Genomic DNA, 20,538 nt, shown 5'->3' on the forward strand with positions numbered 1-20,538 from the left:
GCTCTTAATACTTCTTTAAAAAAGTCTTTTATCTTCATAATTATGGTTTTTTTTTCCCCTCCAGATTTAAGGATTTCATTCCAGATTCAATCGGAAATAGAACAGTAATTTCAGCATCAACAGATGGAAATTGTAGTTTTAATGCTTTTTCTATAGCCTTATATTGGAATGAAGATGATTTTTCTTCTTCTTTAAGCCTCTGTTGTCACAGTTGCTGACAACAATTTACAGAATTCAAAATATGTCGGGAGATATTGAAATGTTTAAGCTGACTATTGTGTAGTATGAATCAATTGTGCTTTAACACATTGAAGATGCTGTTAGTATAGTTTCCATAGAACTAAAACCTTTCAATACAGTGATTAAAACAATTGTTTTGTCTCATTGACATTATAACCACATTTCCTTCATTTTATAAAATTTTAAAAAGAACAGATATAGTGTGTTGACATGAACACATTACTTACCACTAACGTATAGTGTGATATTTGATACTTTTTGGGCTGTGGTGGTGAAGTGGGTTATGGTAATTTGTTTTATACCACAATTAATTCAAATAATAGCTTAGTATGTTAACTAAGAACAGTTTTATGTGATAAGGTTTGCCAGTAATTTGCGCAATATTTGAGTTTTGTATAATAAAAGTAGAAGTATGTTAAGAGTTTGGGTTGTGTTAAAAAGCGGCACATAATTATCTTTTATTTGCTTTAGATTTTTTGAAGATTTTTCAAAGATGTGATTTGATTGCGACTTAGTTCTTATTTCAGATGGTAGAAGAATTCGGAAAAGATGTCACCCATTTGATAAGTTCGTTGTCTGGTACAGAATACATTCATGAAAAGCATAGGACCCGGGTTTGGACCAACTTGAAAACTGGGCACATGATCGAAAAAACTAAGTAAATGTTCAGATTCAGCATATCAAAGACCCCAAGGATTCATTTTTGTTAAAATCATAGTAAGTTTAATTATTGACTATTTGGACCTTCATGTAGACGAATTTGAATACAGGACGAACAAATTAATACTTAAGTACAATACACCATGTACAAAATCATTATCCACGTTTTTTGAAGTGTAGTTACCCTATGATTTGTGTAAGGATTCCCAAATAAATCCTTAAAGTTGTATGTGGTAGAGGTGGCATGCTACGTACTTTTGTAAACCAATAAGATAGAATCAGAAGGGGTGATGTGTAAAGGAGACATACAAGCAAAGGAATAAAATATATCTTTCGTCTCATATCAATGAATATAATGTATGTCATCAAGATGACACTGAACGGCACAACTTATTGATAGGATGTTATCCTAATGATATGCAATCTATGTATAATAAACTAACAAAAGATCAGACATTGGTATTTTAATACATCAGAACGCAATTTACTCAGAAACAAGAGGCTTTACATGTTTTTATTACTGGAGGAACAGGAGTTGGGAAGTCATTTCAAACATCATTTCTAATACAGTGGATGCGTACCATGGTGGTTCAGACCCAGTATGTGTGTGTGCTCTCACAGGAATAGCATCTTACCATATAACAGGAATGGCTATACATTCTGCTTTGAAATTACCTCTTTAGCATGGTTGAAGACTGTTATTTAAACCATATATTTGTGGAGGATGAAAACTGTTTTTAGTTTTCATATACATGTGTTAACGTATCATAGACATAGAACAAAACGATCGCTGTGGATTTTTAGAGTCTTGCCACCCCAGAAGAGTTTATTACCTCTGTAATATAATCGTGACTTGTGGTTTCTCATTTATCCAGACTGACATTATAACATCTGGCCAAAAGGTTGAGAAAAGATTAACAAACACAAAATTTAAATTGTCAAAAGAAAGGGTAGACAAATTAAAGAAAGTAATTGAAGTGTTTGAGCATGAACATGAACACATTTATAGTATATGCATAAAATGTTATAGACACATTGAGAAAGTGCTAAAACTACAGGAAGACTTAAGTTCATTGCAAAAATAATTAAATGACATTAGAAGGAGTGTAAGAAAGACTTCTTATAAGACAATTTTATTTTGAAAAAAAAATCGCCAAAATGGTAACGGTAATATCACGTAGAAAATATTAGTGACCCAGAACGTGCCGTACTAAATCCTAAAGCATAAAACTCCGGGATTGCCTACGTCTCGGCGTGAGCCTCAGGCAGTACCGCAAATGTGACCAGAATGCGTAATCCAACAGCTGATGAAGTAGTGCGAGGATTATAACTGTCGCGTTTTTTCTTGACTTGATACAGAATTAACCTGCAGAGAAAATACGCTGATATTTCGGACGATGATTTAAATGAAATTGTTAGACGAGTCACGAAATTAACAGTTTTGTTCCTGGTAAGAACCTGTGTCGAATATGACAGCAAGAACACAAGTTAATTTCAGCAATTAAGGAAACAGAAATACTTATTTGTCAAAAGAGCATATTATTTGTTATTATTGAGTATAATTTAAGCATTGTATACTATTTTGATAAAAAAAGAAAAGAAAAAAAGGTATAATTTTCCTATCCTTTGTATATATTCTTTTAAAAATGGTCGCTCGACATATTCCAACCTTGCACTACCGAGCTTTCCCAAGAACATCAAAAGGTATGCTGCAGCATTAGTGGTATTTGTCAATGAACAGTCTGAAGGGTAATTATGATGAGGGCCACTAAGTTCCATCGATTGTTGTTATTTGTCAAATTGACAGGTTGGAGAGTTGTTGGGACGATGGACACTAAATTCCAACTCTACATATGTCATGTCTTCTTTTCATGACGCAATTGATCATCGGTTTTTGTTTACCAAAATTGAGATGGTTTTGAAACAAAAGAGAAGCAAATTTCCAAAATGTCGTTGACTATAGAAAGAGGTTATATATTTAGGAGACATTTGGAAGTTTGGTTAACATTGTTCAGTTACTTTTAATTCTTCATCAGGTGTCTCTCCGATCGTATCAAAGCTTTCTGATTTTCTGCAAGAGAAATGGACAACACAAGCTTCAATTTACAAGAAAACACTTCAGTTCCGTATCCGCCATTATCGAAGTGAAATGACAGTGATACTCCTAGAGTACAGATAAAATCCTAGTGGACAAAAGAGAGGCCATAAAAATTCAGGAGGCTCTTCACACAAAACAAATGTCATCAAAAGAAGAGGACATCGATGATGAATCATCATTTATGGTTCAACCGCATACCTGGCGGTCTGAAGAATAAACCAATTGCCTATGTGCTTTGGAAGTTATGCACAAGACCACACTTAGCCAACAAGGAAAACGCGAAGTCAACAAACGAAACTGGGTCACCATCAACACGCCCTTGACCTGGAAATGTTATCAACTACAATTACGGGGTCATTTGAAGAAAAAACAACTTTACAAAATGCAAACCGGAACACACATATATTGATGGTTATACCGTTCCACAATCCAAAGTGTATTTATTCTGCTGTTTCAAACAGAGAACTTCAGATCGTAAAATATATTTGACGTTATCAGTGGTTAAAAGTCCATCAGTTTCCTTGTTTTAATAGTTTCATGTTTATCACGTACATTCCTCCACGGGATATACCATTTCACCAAAATCTCAAAGCAGACCACTACGAAATGTTGTTACAATGTTAATTAAAGTAAACAGTTGATTTAAAATGTTAACGCAACCCTACATTGAGATAGTACTTGAAACTCATATAGATACACTATTATAAATGTCCATATAAAATACTGATTAATGCATGCAGGTTATAAGGTATAAGTATTCAAAAACGCATATACTGATGGATCCACTGTTACAATGTCCATTTATTCTGTTTCTTCAAACAGAGAAACCATGTGAAATGTTTTAGCCGTGATCAGTACAGTAACAATTTATTCAGTTTTAAATATTTATGTCGTTCAGTGTATATTGCATTTTCATAGAAAATATTATCAGACACATAAAATATATTTATAAAATATTAATTGAAGAAAATTTGATTGAAAAGGCCAACTTCACCCTATATATATTTTGGTGAAAAAAATATTTTGCCGTTCTGTCAATTATCAAACGTCCACAATTTATTCAAACTAATTTTTATGGTTCGATAAATTCAAAATAAATAATAGCCATTCATTAATTAAAGTCGTTTCCAACTTTTCCTTCTCTAGATATATGACTATTGACTATTGCCCAACATTTAAATTGTTCTTGTTCTTTTTAAATGCAATCAGGAACACATATATAAAGAGATGCACTGTTCCAAAATTCAGTGATTTATTTAATCTGCTGCTTACAGCAAAGAACTTAAGTTCGTAAAATAAATTTGATGTACCCGGTACAGTTACAAAACCATCAGTTTAATATTATTGTCATTTAATGTTTCGTAGCGATTTTAGTTTGACTGTATAATTTATTATTATGGTAGATGTCTTTCTTTAAATACATAAGGGTTTAATTACATTTCTACAAGGCAATGCCCAGTATTTTTATTTATTTGTACGGTATTTTTATCGTTTAAATTCACCGCCCGGTATCCCATCTTTGAAACTGTCAGGGTACCCAAATCTTCTGCCAATCTTTAGAACGGCTGAAGTACCGCCCGTTATCCACAGAACAGCCCGGTACCCCATATTTTGAACCGTCGAATAATTTTGTCTTTATGTCAGGGATCTTTCCTGTTATTTTCTTTATGTCTTTATTGACATACTTCTTGACAGGAAGTTCTAGATGCTGGTAATATAGTGGGGCGGCTTAGTACCGAAATTTGACAAAATCATGCAAATTGTGATACAAGCAAGGGATTAGGCATAGACGTTCATTAGGAAGTACTTTATCATATAAGAGGGGTAGCCAACATGTTTTCGATTTTTTTCACGGCGGCCATCTTGAATTCAAAATTGACATCCTTTTGCTCAATCTTCGACTTGAAAAACTGTCCTAACCATTTTCAACGCTATATTTGTCATGAAAACTATTTGAAATACAATAAAATGATATGAAAATATGTCAAACAGACAACAATTGTAATAAAAAAATCCCCACTTCCGGTTTGGGTCGAAAAAGTTCGTACACTCGAGTGAAATACTAGTGGTATAGATATATGATGAAAATATCCGTTTGATATATCGATAATTATGTTAGACATGCTGGAGGATTGATTAGTGTAATAATCTACGATATTTTCCGATGTATTCTGTTTAAACAGCTACATGAACACAATGTTGTACAGGTCAAGCCAGCTTTGTAACACTTTCATCTACCAGAACAGGTTTTTTTTTGTAGCCACATTTGCTACCATCCACCGTCGCAAAGCGGCGGAATCCTCGGTCAGCCCTACAGCACCACCATCACTTTTAACAATATCGTTATTCCGTTCATGAGCCTGGTCTATCGCCATGTTTGGGAAAACACGATTTGATTTTTTAACAGTGAAATGCCCTTTAACAAATTCTCTGTAAATATCTGGGTGTTTTGTTTCTAATGAAGCCATATCGCGAAGATGAATATGAAGCTCTCTAGCATAGTTGATATGATCTAATCCAAAAAAAGTATGGGATCAAGGAAGACAACGTTTGTTTGTAAAGCTCAAAATCCGCTTCTCGTAATGATTGAATGTACCATAAAACCAACAGCTGAATTTCAAGAACCGAATACCAAAACTCAAAATGATGTCTACCTACTTTTCTTTCTTCATACCATTGTATAAAATTGTCAAATTCTATTGATTCATTAGGATCTTCGTTATTAGAAGATTCATAGGCAGACATCAGTAAATCAAACAATACACATGCGGTTACTTGATGTGCTAGTCTAGTTTTAGAAGTATAAGAACTTGACAAGAACGATTCTGAAGTCCTAGAGGATGCAACATCTGCTTCTGATAAAGCCTCTATCCAACTGCTATCCCGCAATAGATCACCCAAAACCTTAAAAAATGCCATCTCAATATGTAATCCACCGAACATAACAACGAAATTGTTTTCACCGTATTTATTTGGCCCTTCCCATTGAATTTGCTTTGCCAAAACAAATAGCGGTTGGTCTGCTGTAATCACTGGAGTTTGGCCAGAATTCAAAAACGACACAACATCCCTGACCTTATCCATCGAATGTGTTATGGTAATAACTGAGTGAGCTTGTTATTGAAATAATGGCATTAAGCAGCTTAGACTCACTTCAACAGTTGGTCCACGTCTCTCTGAAGAATGAAATGAAGACCATTAAATATTTTCGGACGTAATATCTTCACTTGTTAACCTCACCGTATTTAACCACTCATACTCATTTTGCAAACTCATGAATAGATAATCGTTGTTAAGTATATTAGTAATATCGTCAGGCAGAATGAGAGGTTCTGGTTTTGTTTTAAGATATGCAGGTTTTATATTCATATAAGCAGCAGAGTACCTTTTTAGATTTTGGTTTATGTGTAGGTAATATTAACTCATCCCTTCTAACGCCGATATTATCTTTCATTGGAAGTTGAAAAATAGAGATTTCGGTCCCATGAAAAGATGATTTTGATGTTGTTGAGCTTGGGTTGTGATCTATGTTGTCGACTGCAGCTGCTGTAAACACTTTGCCCTATATTTAAGGTGGGCATACCACACTTTCATTTAAATAACGTTCAACAACAGCTTCACCTAGTTGAGTTGAGATTTCCAGTACACGATCGTAAGAGATACATAACCCATAGCTGTCTTTTCCAGGTTTTTCTTAAGAGTAACAGTCCAAGATACACACACAATGGTGATTCACGATCAGATGAATGTCTTTGTTGTACTGTTACCTTTTGGCTGTTTGAGTAATAATTAAACATTAAAATATTGGCCAGAGCTAAGTCAGACTTTGTAGAAACGTTTTCTAACTGCGATTTGATATCAGGTCCATGTTCTATCATTTTCACCAACTGTAACAATGGAGGGGGTATGCTATCATCGATATCTTCAGAGACCAAGGATCCAGAAAATGTTGTCTTCGTTGTAGCTAATTAGCAGCGAATCATTCGGCCGTCTTTGCCATATGCATGGTGTCATTATAATCACAAACAAACGCTATAGCTGGTCCTATATCTTTTTCAAACATCAATAGTACATCTCTGCCCTTTGTGTGTGCTTCTAATTCTGGCAATAGCTTGTCCTTGAGTCGAGTAGAATGTACCTGTGCAGAAGAAGAACCAAGCTGTGCCAATCTTTCCTCGAACAGGTTTGCCAGGTCTGCTAATCGAAACACAACCGACTCTTCAGAGTTTCTTTGAGTTTCAAAAATGTATGTGACCAGCTCAGCTAATGCAGTTCCTTTCATTACAGTTTCCTCCTATGTGCAACTGCTTTCGATCTCTGTTTGTCTCTTCTTTGATCTCTCTCTCTATTATATACAGCTGCGAGACCAGACGGGTGATAATTCATCTCTTGTGCTATAACATCACCACTACTCAGCTTTGACAACAGTTGTTTATCCTGAAGATCTGTTGCACAATCCACTACTAGTCGTTGATTAAGTTTCATTGTCATTGCCTCTCTTTAAGACAGATAAAGGTGACTATTTATCACAAATGAAACATTTATGCACATTTTCAACTGGATTTTGTTGTTGATTTTTAGAACGAGGAGTACACATAAAAAGTTTAGGAGACGTACAATCACTAGAACTTCCAGATGGTATCGGTGACATGTTGCGTTTCTGGGCTCTCTCAAGTTTAGTATTATTGAACTTTATCCTACACAAATTATGGTACTTGGCATTTTTTTCATTGTGCTTTTAATACCCTCTCCGTGTTTTAATCGCCGATTATCAGGAGTGATAGGGAGGGTATTTAGTTCATGAAAGAGAGTGATTTATTTTCCAAACATTGTAACATTGTATATCCTTCGTCTGACGATTTCAGTAGGTCTGTTGTGACCTCCTGACACACACAACTTTTTGTCCAATCAGTTTCCCAACTATCTGCTGAAGAAGCTGATAATCGAATTCTTTTCGCCATTTCAAAACCTAAGTAACTATTATAATATAAACAAAAGTAATCAACAATGAAATTATAAAACAATAAGGCAAATATTATCTGAGCAATAAATAAATGCAACAGCAAACAAGAACCGAGTGAAACTAATCAACTATTAGAGAAGTGCACGAATAGTGTGTGTCTGTAACATGAATAAATTTACGCAACATAGATAAACCTCACAGGTAAAATTCTAGAAATTGTATAAAATTCCAGATTACTTTTCTAATAATGTTATTTGATGTATTAACAACATTATGTGTTCGTAATAGGGATAGAATTCCTTCAAATCAATATCCGATCAAGAATTGCAAATAAAACTTCGTAACTAAAAATATGAACGGTGGATAGACAAGTACCGAGCCTCGTCTTATACATGTATCAATGAGAACACACACTCTGAAAAGGTTAACTAGAATAAAATTGCGCCATCTACTAGCCTATAACCTATCGAACCTTATGTAGCAATCGAATATTAGTCGAAAATTTGTGGAATATAACAACTGACATTATTCGGGTTATAAAACAGTCATATTCGGTATGTTCATGAAACCAGGAGTGGGTTATCGACCGATATTTGACCGAAAGTGATACTTTATCTTATGTAACAATGATTTACTTCATTGTGTAACATTTTGGATACAATACAAGCAAAACGGGCTATATATGTGATGTCTTTTTCCTGTGAAGACGTCATTTCGAAAATCCAAGATGGCCGCCATGATCGGATGATTCTTTTTCGTGGCTACCCCCTAATATGATTATATACACCTAAAGGCATGTGCTTACAAAGTTTTATGCTTGTATCACCATTTGCATGATTTGTGTGGTAAGCTGCTTAACTAATATACATAATTGTCAAGGTTCCACTTCCTGGCATTTGAGAATATTTTACTAAATCAAAATGCCGAGATATACGTGTATGAACATCTCAATCACAGTAATGTAAGATATGTTGGTTGTAACGAGCCAAACTGGTATATTTTTTTCGAAGGGATTATTAACTTATGCACCTCCATGGTCACAAGAATAGAAGAAGCTAAGGAACTGTCCCAAGAAGCTTCCCTGGTTTATACCTCCAGGGAGAACATTGAAACCTGTAGGTCGCAGGAAAAGAAGTTAACGAGAGCTGAAGAAGATAATGTGCCTGTGCCCAACAGTCCATAAGTCCCTGAGGTCCCCGAATCTGTGGATGAGGTGGTTCTGCAGGAGGATGCCTCTGAGTTTGCTATGTAGTCGGCACAGGAAGCAATTCATTTAGCCGGGTGACGTTTAAAGCTCTGATTCAGATACATGTACCACAACCAGTGATCCACAGTCGACAGTGCGGAAATTGTGAACTTATCTCTGATAACAATACGATCAAGCATTGATGTAGTTTCGTCTGTAAGAAGGGAGCATAATGTTGCCACATCCACGTATTACGACCCAAGAAGTTTTAATTGGCGTGGCTTCATACGCCATAAGGAGGAAGAACTTTGTGAACATGCGGAGGCGTTACGCAGAATGCAAGTGGTGGTTGAACCTGTATATTTGCAGATTAGCTAAAGAGTTATTTTGTGTTTTATATATGCATGGATGTTTTCTGTTATGACATCTTTTTTAATGGAATGATCAGTGGATGGCACCTTTAAAAGATGTGGTTGATACCCCGTATGCCATCCAACTTGGCCACCATGTTTAACGTTAAGCTTATTGAGATTTTTATTTTTGTCAACTCCTCTTTAATGGCCAATTTGAACCAAATTTAATGGAATGGTCATTTAATTGTGTTTGGTTTGCCTGGGTGCTATTTATTAATATGGCAGCCATGACACAACTTGGTTTAACCTTATAAGACCCTATAGGAATTTACATTTTTGTCAACTCCTCTGAAACCACTAAACCATTTAATCCAAATTTCACTTGAATGGTCACTTTTAAAATTATTTTCTTCCCAACAGATATCAAATATGGACACCATGGATATTGGAATTTAGTTTTTTGTCACATATTATCACCTATCAGCAAAAATTATCATTATAAGTAAAGAATTTTTGCCTAAAAAAAGAAATACACGGGAAATGGCAAAGATATCAAAGTCCAATCTGGAATTAATCATTTTACAAAGAAAAAAAGGTGGGGGAGTAACGTTAGAGGACGTACCTCTGGATCCGCCTCTGAGAATGTCAATTTGAATGATGACCTTTCATAGCTCACTGAAGTCAGAAAAGGATTTTAAAAGCTAATTTATATATTGATCCATCTACTTCTTCTTTGTGAGTCGTGAACTCATTAGTTTCCAACAATTTTACGGAATTATAAAAACAAGTCCTGTGGTTTTTTTCCAGGAATATGCATTACTATCGCCTTTTCGGAGACCAAATGCTGGGGCTTATCAGTGAGAGTAAACCAACTTCTGACGAAGAATATGTTAACCTTTATTTTAAGATAAAGAGAACTGACATAATTCAGGTATTAATATGAAATTTCAAACACTAGATACAAGAACATACATACACAAAATTATGCAACTGATTTCGTTTTAAGTGAGCTATGAAATGCAGCTTAAATTGGTCTACCTAGTTGTGTTCAGCCTAAACTATTCCACTAGCTTCATTGTTCTTGGACTTTTCAACTAGCTTCTTTTTTCCGGAACTTTTCAACTGCACTCAGAATAAATCAACTAGTTGAAAAGTTCCATCTGTACGAAATAACTAGCTGAAGGTTACCGGAACAAAGTAACTGACGGAACATATTGGCTGTTACATCTTCACACTGTAATCGACAAAAATATTTTCCAATACCTGTGTGACGTAGAAAAAGTAGTTGACACTTTTGGTACAATGATATTAGTTTCTTCCCTCAAGTGTATTAAATGGATAAGGAATAATTTAAGTTGCTATCTGAGTAGCCCCTAACGATGGCTTAATTTTGATTCCGATGAAGAAATCCATCTTATCCTGATGGCTTTGATGTTCGGAATGGTCCGGGAGCAGTGATTCGGGTGACAACTCTTCGGAGAGAGAAATTGGTAGTAGGTGTGGAGGTCGGATGTCATGCCTTAAATCAAGAGGTTATAAGAATAAAGTTATTTCAGAAGCTTTCGGTAAGGCAAAAGAAAAAGACCAAACAAACCAAAATGAATACAAAGAAAAGACGGTCTAGGCAAATTAAATCCCGTTTGTCGTTAGCTTCCATCCTCACCTTACATATCTTTCATCAATGGTCCAAACACTGGGGAATTATTGAAAATGATCCTTCCTTAAAAGAGATTTTTCTATCACCTCCCGTTATGGCTTACCGACCCCCATGGGTGACTGGGGTATAGAAATATGGTCACTTGGTCTTCTCCCGACCGGCAGTAAAACGCTTGCCGAAGTGGGGCGTCCGTTTGGCTGTGCGGGATGTATCAAGTTCGCAGTCACGTCCGGTCAGAAGGGGGACGTTAATTCCGATGCCTCGTGTAAAGAGAGTGCCACGCTCTTTGCACGCTAAGAACCCTTGCAACAACTCTTTGAGGGGTCCGTAGGTGGCCTGTTGCAAGCCAAAATTTCTGTCTCTATCCATTATACCCTCATTTTCCGGTGGCAGTCCAAATTTCCCCGACCATCATCCTCTATTATAACAACCTACCTATAATATTTATTGTTAACTTGTTTTCGTCCTGAATATGCATGAAATATTTGCCACTGGACGTTAAGCAACCAACAATCAATCAATCAATCAATATGGCTTACCGCAGACCCTTAAACCCCAAAGATATTCGACTAACATCCTAAGTATCTAAATAGGAGATATCAACAATCGCAGGTTATAAACAATGCGGAAGGGGCAATTGAAAGTACTACAAAGTCGCCAACATCGAACCCCCATTCGTCTGACCCATTTATAGACAAGCCTCTGTGATTGCATCTGTAGGTGACTATGGTAATAAGATTAATATTGATGTTCTTTTCTTGAATCAAAAGATTCATACATTACTTTCTTTTGATTTCACAGCCCGCTAATGAAGAGCTCAATAACATAATATAATTTTGATGTGACAAGTAGAGGAGCAATCCCACCATTAATTAATATTTTTGTTATTTTATGTATATCGTATACATTCTTTTTAAGGAACGACCATTTCACTTCACAATAGTCCAAAATCATCAAGTGTTAAAACAGATTTATAACAATTCTACAGTTTCATGGTCTTGAATCTAGTGGTATATATCTCAGAATGATATAATTGATATCAAGTCCACACCACAGTGCTGACTACTCGACAGCGTTTGATGTTGATGATTAAATGTGGAGACTGCTTGTGGGCGCAAAAATGCTTTCTTTGATTTGGTGTCTCGCAACTGTGTCCTTGCTGTCTCTGTTTATTGATTAAGATGAAAATAAAAAAAAAACATTCAAAATTACTAAATTATAATAAATAGATATAGGAAGATGTGGTATGAATGTCAATGAGACAACTCTTCATCCAAGAAGCAATTTATTAAAGAAGACCGTAATAGGCCAAGGTAAGGCCAACACCAGAGTCTTAGCTCACAACGATCAGCAAGCTATAAAGGAACCCACAAATGTTGAGCGGATACAGTGGTAGTCTCTAGATAATTTTGTCCAATGGTTTTCGTTCCTGTACCACATATCATAATGTTCATTGTATGATATCTTGGGTTGCATGAAAAGTCTGTTACTGGCATTATTGTGTTTCTTTAACAACATACCCCCCTTTTGTACCCTCTTTCATTTGTAGTTCCTTGATGTTTTTATTAGTTTTGTTTAAGTTTACATTCATTGGCCCTTTTGTAACCGGATTCACGTTTGAAATCATTTAATTTTGCAATGATACTTTGTTTTCACATTTATCTGGGATTTTCTAAAATTGTATCAATCAAGAATTCATATGTAGGCTTATCTATTGCCGGCTTGACTTCGTGCTTGCTTTTCTTCCTTTTATACTATGACCAATCAGATAGTTTTCTGAAAAATTGAACAGGAAAATATCTTTGACACATAACGGAGTCACGTTTGTTGCTTATTATTTTTCTTGACATTTGAACTATTCTTTGTGTTGTAAAGTTCCCCAAGGGTGACTGGGGTATAGAAATATGGTCACTTGGTCTTCTCCCGACCGACAGTAAAACGCTTGCCGAAGTGGGGCGTCCGTTTGGCTGTGCGGGATGTATCAAGTTCGCAGTCACGTCCGAAATCACCATATGCTCCAATCGTTGGAGATGTTGTCATTATTAAAGACAACCTTCCAAGGGGAGTGTGGAAATTAGGAAGACTAGTACAGTTAATTCATAGCAATGATGGTGAGATTAGATCAGCAAAAGTAGTTCTTTCATCAAGAAAAGTTATTAGTCGTCCGTTAAATTTACTATACCCTTTGGAAATTGAAGAAAAAACAAAGGTTGATGAGGAGAATACGTGTCAGAGTGAATCTGCTGAAACAAGACCTGTCAGGAAGTCTGCTGAAAAGGCTAGACGTAAAATTAAAGATTTTTACGGTGAATAATAGTTTGATTACGAGAGACATATATAATTTAACATTGTAAATAATTGTAACAAGAGTGAACTAGAGGAGTTATTTTAGTCTAACGGAGATGTTTAAAATTTACCTGTATGTTTATGTTCTAACGGAGATGTATAAAATTTACCTGTATGTTTATGTTCTAACGGAGATGTTTAAATGACTTAACGGAGTCGTTTATGTAACGAATAATGCACGTGAATTTCATGCGCTTTCTCTCAATATTCCTATTTAAAGAAAATGATTTATAAAAGATATCTCACGCCAATAATATACCAACATGTTTGGATGTAATATGTGTACTCGAGAATACAAATATAAAAGAAATCTGACTAGGCATGTGAAAGAAAACCATTCCAAGACCCTTGAACACTGGAATTGCACAGAAGATGGATGTTTTTCTAAATTCATTCGTAAGGAATACCTTTTTAGACATTTAAGTTCTATTCATCATCTTTCAAAAATGGATGCTAGACGTAAAGCTATAGAGGCTAAAAAAGGAGATATTGAAACTCTGGAAAACCAATACTACGAAGACGTAAGTGATGATGATACAATTCTAGATTTGTTACAAGACCTGAGTGACGTTCAAGATATTGGGGGAGATTTTAATATTGATGAATTCTTATCAAGTGAAAATTTAATTCATGATGAAAATAATAATATGTGTGAAAATTTGAATGATTGTTTCAAGTACTGAAAGTGTAGGCTTAATGGAAACGAAGATGCTTTACGAAGACATTTCATCTCCTGATTCTTTTGAGCACAGTGTCGAAAATAATAATACATATAATGAAGTAATTGTGATAAGTGATGAAGAATACCGTAACAATTCTGAAACTGCTGTAGATATTTCCCATGTGACAACAAAAACACAAACAATCGTACTGACATTTACCAGGACTGTTTCATATATCAATGGAGATGAAGTTTTTTCTGAAGTCGAAACAGAACAACAATATTCTGAACATTATAATTAAAACCCAAATGTTGCGTAAGTCCTTGTCAACACAATCATTGGAATTTATTTAAGACACAACTCATAATCACTGTATAACATTTATTTTTACTCTAATTTCAAATTACAAATCTTTTTCTTTTAAACAAAATACAACTCCGTTTCTCCGTTGAAGATATGCCACGTGAATAAATTACATAAATAATAGACAATTAACGGAGTTATGAATACAATGAACGGATCTGTAAATTACATAATAATAAGTATGGAGCACATTGAAAATGAAAAGAATATAAATCGCGGTTCGCGACACTCCAGACCCAGACATGTTTATGTCATATGCTTTTCCTAGACACATTAATTGCTTTTTTGTAAAACATTTTAAAACTAATGTACCAGAATCACAAATGCAGGATTACAGTTTTAGGTGTGAACTTATTTTATTTTCAGATTTATCATTCAAAATGTATGACATTGAAATTTGTTTACTGGTGTTGTCTCTTTTTGCTGTTTCAACAACCCTTTTTCTAAGAGTTTCAGATTTTTGCATTCCAAAACTTTTAATTAAGTCTTTTCGAAATTGGTTGTCAGATACTCGACAAAATCTCAAAATTAAGTCTGAATATAGTGCTTTTAAACAAGCCATTGCTAAGTCCTCATCCACTCTTACAAAGGTAGCTGTGAGATAAAAATTCTGTAATAATTTCTGAAAATAACTAAAAAGTGTCTTGCTGCTTAATAATTTCTCATGAACAAAATTAAATATATTAGAGCCATGTTTATGAAACATTTTTTCATTCTGATAATTTATTCGGTTTCTATCAATATCAACAAAAAAGTCTAATACATCATCTTTTATGTCAGTTAATCCTTGTGTTAAATTTTGTTTTCTTTTGGTTTCTTCAAGGCTTTCTTTGCATGAACTACTCCAATAAATCAGCATATGTTGTTGTCATATAATCCAATATTTTTACTTTAAGGAAGCAATCAGTCACACAGGACTGTTTGTTTTTCTTATACATGTTATTTTTTCCTATTGTCATGTAATGATACTTGGATTTTGCAATACATCTTCCAGCAATATACCTAAGTTTGCCCAAGCCTGCATCATCATTTGAGTATGCACTTTGTTGAGGTGAGAATTCAGTTGAATCCTTAATGTTACTAGTTTTATTTTCTATAATAAAATGTGAAACAAAGTCAAAACTTCTACTAAAAACTGTGAAGTCATCAGATTCTGCCTTCCTATTGCAACAATTTTCAATGAGAGAAATATATTCATTAGAATGTGAAAACTTATAGAGTTTGCTGAAATAATTTGTCCATGATTTTGAATCTGTCTTTTTTTCAGTAGATTCACTTCCAAAAACCTGTTCATATATATCTGAAATATTTTCAAAAATTGTCTTCAGATATAAATTTAGTTGTAATTTATGCTTTTCTAGCAGTAAATTCAATCGCTCATTTATAAAAACCTGTTCATCAGTCACCAGCATATCAGGTAAACATGACCGTATGTCATCTAAACTTATTGGACAGTCATTTAAATTCACTTGTACATTGTGTATCTCATCTTCAGATGCAACACTATCTATTGGATCACCCATATTTTTATTAACATGTACCATTTTCTCAATTTCATCAATTTCTTCATAAGTGAATTCTGATAATTCTGATTCAGATAAAACATTTTCTTCAAACTCTAAATTAAATTCTGTTGCTAAGGAATATGAAGTATTGCAGCATTCCAAATCACTAAGAAATGGAACAGAATTCAGTTCATAAAATTCAAATATGGATTTCTCAGGTTTTATTACATTTTTAGTATGAAAATCAATCAATCTCAGTCCTTTCTTTTTTCTTACCCTACCAACTGCCACACCCAGTTGTCCTGCTTTAAAAATATTTGAAGAATCAACCTCAACTCTATCCAAAGTAAGCCCTTGTGCCTTATGAATAGTCGCACCATATGACAAGACTAATGGTATTTGTAGTCTACTAGCTACAACTTTGTTATCAATTGAACTATAAACTGTGAACATTTCTCTTTTTATGTCCGTTATCAAACCATTAAAGTTAACAGTGACAGTGTTATTGTCAGTATTTATTTCCTGCACCGTTACTTGTAACCCATTGACAAGATTTTTATTTAAATTTTTCACCAACATTACTGGACAGTTTATTTTTATATGTAAAGATTGACCAACAGACTTTTTCCTTAATTTAGTTGGGTCTCCTTCATCAAGAGAATGAAATGATTTTAAATCTCCTTCTAGATCAAGAAGGCGTGACGCATTATACACTTCTCTGTCAAAATTTCTTGCAAAGAGTCTGATGGGGTCATTGCCAGGAGGGAGTGGCCTTTGGAGACGTTTTAACAAATTATGCGTATCAGTTGGTAGCTCTCCTCTTGAAATATCATGTATGGCCTTCACAAAATCAGGTTCATCTTGACGCATTACTTTATCGAGCACTACTTTATGCCTTAATACATTTTTAAAAACATCAGACTTAAAACAGAATTCTCCAGGGTCTCTGTTAAGTAAATCTGGAACTGGGGGGAGCTGAAAAAAATCTCCTGACCCAATTATTTGTATACCTCCAAAATAAAGATCACTATCTCTGATATTTCTACATATAAATTCAATCTGATTAAACATTTTTGCAGAAAGCATTGATATTTCATCTAGAATTAAAACATCTGTTTGTTTGATGTTCAATTTGTATTTTTGAAAATGTTCATCAATAGTCAACTTTTGTAATAGTTTGTCGTTAGAATAATGACCATCTGCTATACCGGACCAGGAATGGACAGTAATCCCACCTATATTCAAGGAAGCCACTCCTGTTGTTCCTGTGACTGCGACCGTTTTCCCCCCTTTTTAGCTCACCTGTCCCGAAGGGACAAGTGAGCTTATGCCATCACTTGGCGTCCGTCGTCGTCTGTCGTAAACTATTTCAAGAATCTTCTCCTCTGAAACTACTGGGCCAAATACTTTCAAACTTTAACTGAATGTTCCTTAGGGTATCTAATTTATAAATTGTATCCGAAGTTTTGATCTATCAACAAACATGGTCGCCATTGCTAAAAATAGAACATAGGGGTCAAATGCAGTTTTTGGCTTATAACTCAAAAACCAAAGCATTTAGAGCAAATCTGACATGGGGTAATATTGTTTATCAGGTCAAGATCTATCTGCCCTGAAATTTTCAGATGAATCAGACAACCCGTTGTTGGGTTGCTGCCCCTGAATTGGTAATTTTAAGGAAATTTTGCTGTTTTTGGTTATTATCTTGAATATTATTATAGATAGAGATAAACTGTAAACAGGAATAATGTTCAGCAAAGTAAGATTTACAAATAAGTCAACATGACGGAAATGGTCAGTTGACCCCTTTAGGAGTTATTGCCCTTTATAGTCAATTTTTAACCATTTTTCGTAAATCTTAGTAATCTTTTACAAAAATCTTCTCCTCTGAAACTACTGGGCCAAATACTTTCAAACTTTAATTGAATGTTCCTTATGGTATCTAGTTTGTAAATTGTATCCGAAGTTATGATCTATCAACAAACATGGTCGCCATTGCTAAAAATAGAACATAGGGGTCAAATGCAGTTTTTGGCTTATAACTCAAAAACCAAAGCATTTAGAGCAAATCTGACATGGGGTAATATTGTTTATCAGGTCAAGATCTATCTGCCCTGAAATTTTCAAATGAATCAGACAACCTGTTGTTGGGTTGCTGCCCCTGAATTGGTAATTTTAAGGAAATTTTGCTGTTTTTGGTTATTATCTTGAATATTATTATAGATAGAGATAAACTGTAAACAGGAATAATGTTCAGCAAAGTAAGATTTACAAATAAGTCAACATGACGGAAATGGTCAGTTGACCCCTTTAGGAGTTATTGCCCTTTATAGTCAATTTTTAACCATTTTTCGTAAATCTTAGTAATCTTTTACAAAAATCTTCTCCTCTGAAACTACTTGGCCAAATACTTCCAAACATTTTAACTGAATGTTCCTTAGGGTATATAGTTTGTAAATTGTATCCGAAGTTGTGATCTATCAACAAACATGGTCGCCATTGCTAAAAATAGAACATAGGGGTCAAATGCAGTTTTTGGCTTATAACTCAAAAACCAAAGCATTTAGAGCAAATCTGACATGGGATAATATTGTTTTTCAGGTCAAGATCTATCTGCCCTGAAATTTTCGGATGAATCAGACAACCTGTTGTTGGGTTGCTGCCCCTGAATTGATAATTTTAAGGAAATTTTGCTGTTTTTGTTTATTATCTTGAATATAATTATAGATAGAAATAAACTGTAAACAGCAATAATGTTCAGCAAAGTAAGATCTTCAATTAAGTCAAATTGACCAAAATTGTCAATTGACCACTTAAGGAGTTATTGCCCTTTAAAGACTTTTTTCACAATTTGTTCATCATGTTGACTTACTTTAAAAAATCTTCTCCTTTGAAACTGCTGTATCAATTTCAGCCAAACTTAGGCTAAATGAGTTTCAGAGTATCAAGTATAAATTTTATATTTTATTTCCTTGTATGTCAAGAAACATAGCTCCTATGGCTAAAATAGAACATAGGAGAAAATGATTATTTTTTTTGGCTTTTGAAGAAAATAGGACGATCCAAAAAACATTTAAATAAATTGAAAAGCCAAAATAATCATTGATGAGAGATTTAACCAAAAGAATTAAGGTGAGCGATTCAGGCTCTTGAGAGCCTCTTGTTTTAGTTCTTGTTCTATAGTACAGACCAAATGGCTCTTCCCCGTTCCACTTTGCCCCAAAACCAAAAGGTTATGACCATTTTTTACCTCTTTTAATGCTATTAGCTGTTTAACATTCATTTTGTTATGAAACACGCGTGTACACGACTCTGTACACAACGACACTAATGTAGAGTTATAAATTGACCAAAATTTCCAACATTTATTTTTAGCCAGACGATTGACCAATGAGAAACCAGTATAAAATTACATGCGGACTGGGTGTTGCCAAAAAATTAGACGAATGCAAAGAAACATCCCGTTGACCGACTTGTGAGGCCTGCTACTAATGATCCCGACAACAATGATAGCCGTGTCATACACCATTGTGTAGATAAATCAATTTAGATTTACGGCATATTAAGTTTAAGTAGGTTTGACAACCGAGAAATAAAAAAATAACGTGAATTCGGGACTGGGTGTCATTTTTCAAAAAATTTAGTTAAGTACCTTGTGTTATATTAAGGTATATAGGTAAAAAAAAATTCTGAGACAAGTGCCTGTGCGCTGACGCGTCATTTTCCAAAAATCGACCACCAATCACGATCAATGGTACATTAATATTCAGTTTGTTCGTATTGTCATACAGGGAACCAGTATGTCATAATAATCACAGCCAACTCGCCGACTGGTCGAAATATGACCACCCTACCCTAATGACGTTACATGCCAAACAGTGACTTCATACCGACGTTGAGGATAGCTATAGTGTTCTCATTGGCTAACCTACCATGACCAAATCTTCTTATTAATTTTTTGACATACAAAATTGTTGCCTTCACATAAATTAATCAGTTAACCTTTAACTGTTCATAATTTTTTTTCAGATAAATACACATTTATAAATTATATCGTAAAAATTACCATTGTGTTATACAGTGAGCCTCATCTATAACAACTGCCTTCAAATTGTCAAGGAAAACACCCTGTGTAATACATCTCCGCCATGGACCTTTAATCAATACTGCTTCAGGACAGGAAAACACAACGGAAAATTCACCCTCGATAATTCGTTCCGGAATACTTTTGTCTGTTTGCTTTTCCCAAGGAATGTAGCACTAACACTATTGTTTTCAAGTTTGGTAACCTGGTCAATCATTAGGGCTTGGATATGTGATATAACAAGCACGGTCCCTTTGGCGTGAGTTACAAGTTCGTACAATTCTGGCAAATGTGAGTAAATTTTGGACTTGCCGTAACCAGTTGACAGAACAACGAAGTTTCCCTCGGTTTCAGTTTGTTACCCCGATTTTGTTTTCTGTCCATGGATTTATGAGTTTTGAACAGCGGTATACTTCTGTCG

General features: G+C 34.7%; 1 long non-coding RNA gene across 1 annotated transcript in view; it reads left to right on the forward strand.

Annotated features, from left to right (window-relative positions):
• The window catches only part of LOC143051943 (uncharacterized), a 216,958-nt gene that overhangs the window by 56,823 nt on the left and 139,597 nt on the right, over positions 1–20,538 (forward strand). The gene's annotated exons all lie outside the window — the stretch shown is intronic.

This window comes from Mytilus galloprovincialis, chromosome 11 (genome assembly GCF_965363235.1).
Source record: "Mytilus galloprovincialis chromosome 11, xbMytGall1.hap1.1, whole genome shotgun sequence".
In the NCBI taxonomy this organism is placed as follows: domain Eukaryota; kingdom Metazoa; phylum Mollusca; class Bivalvia; order Mytilida; family Mytilidae; genus Mytilus; species Mytilus galloprovincialis.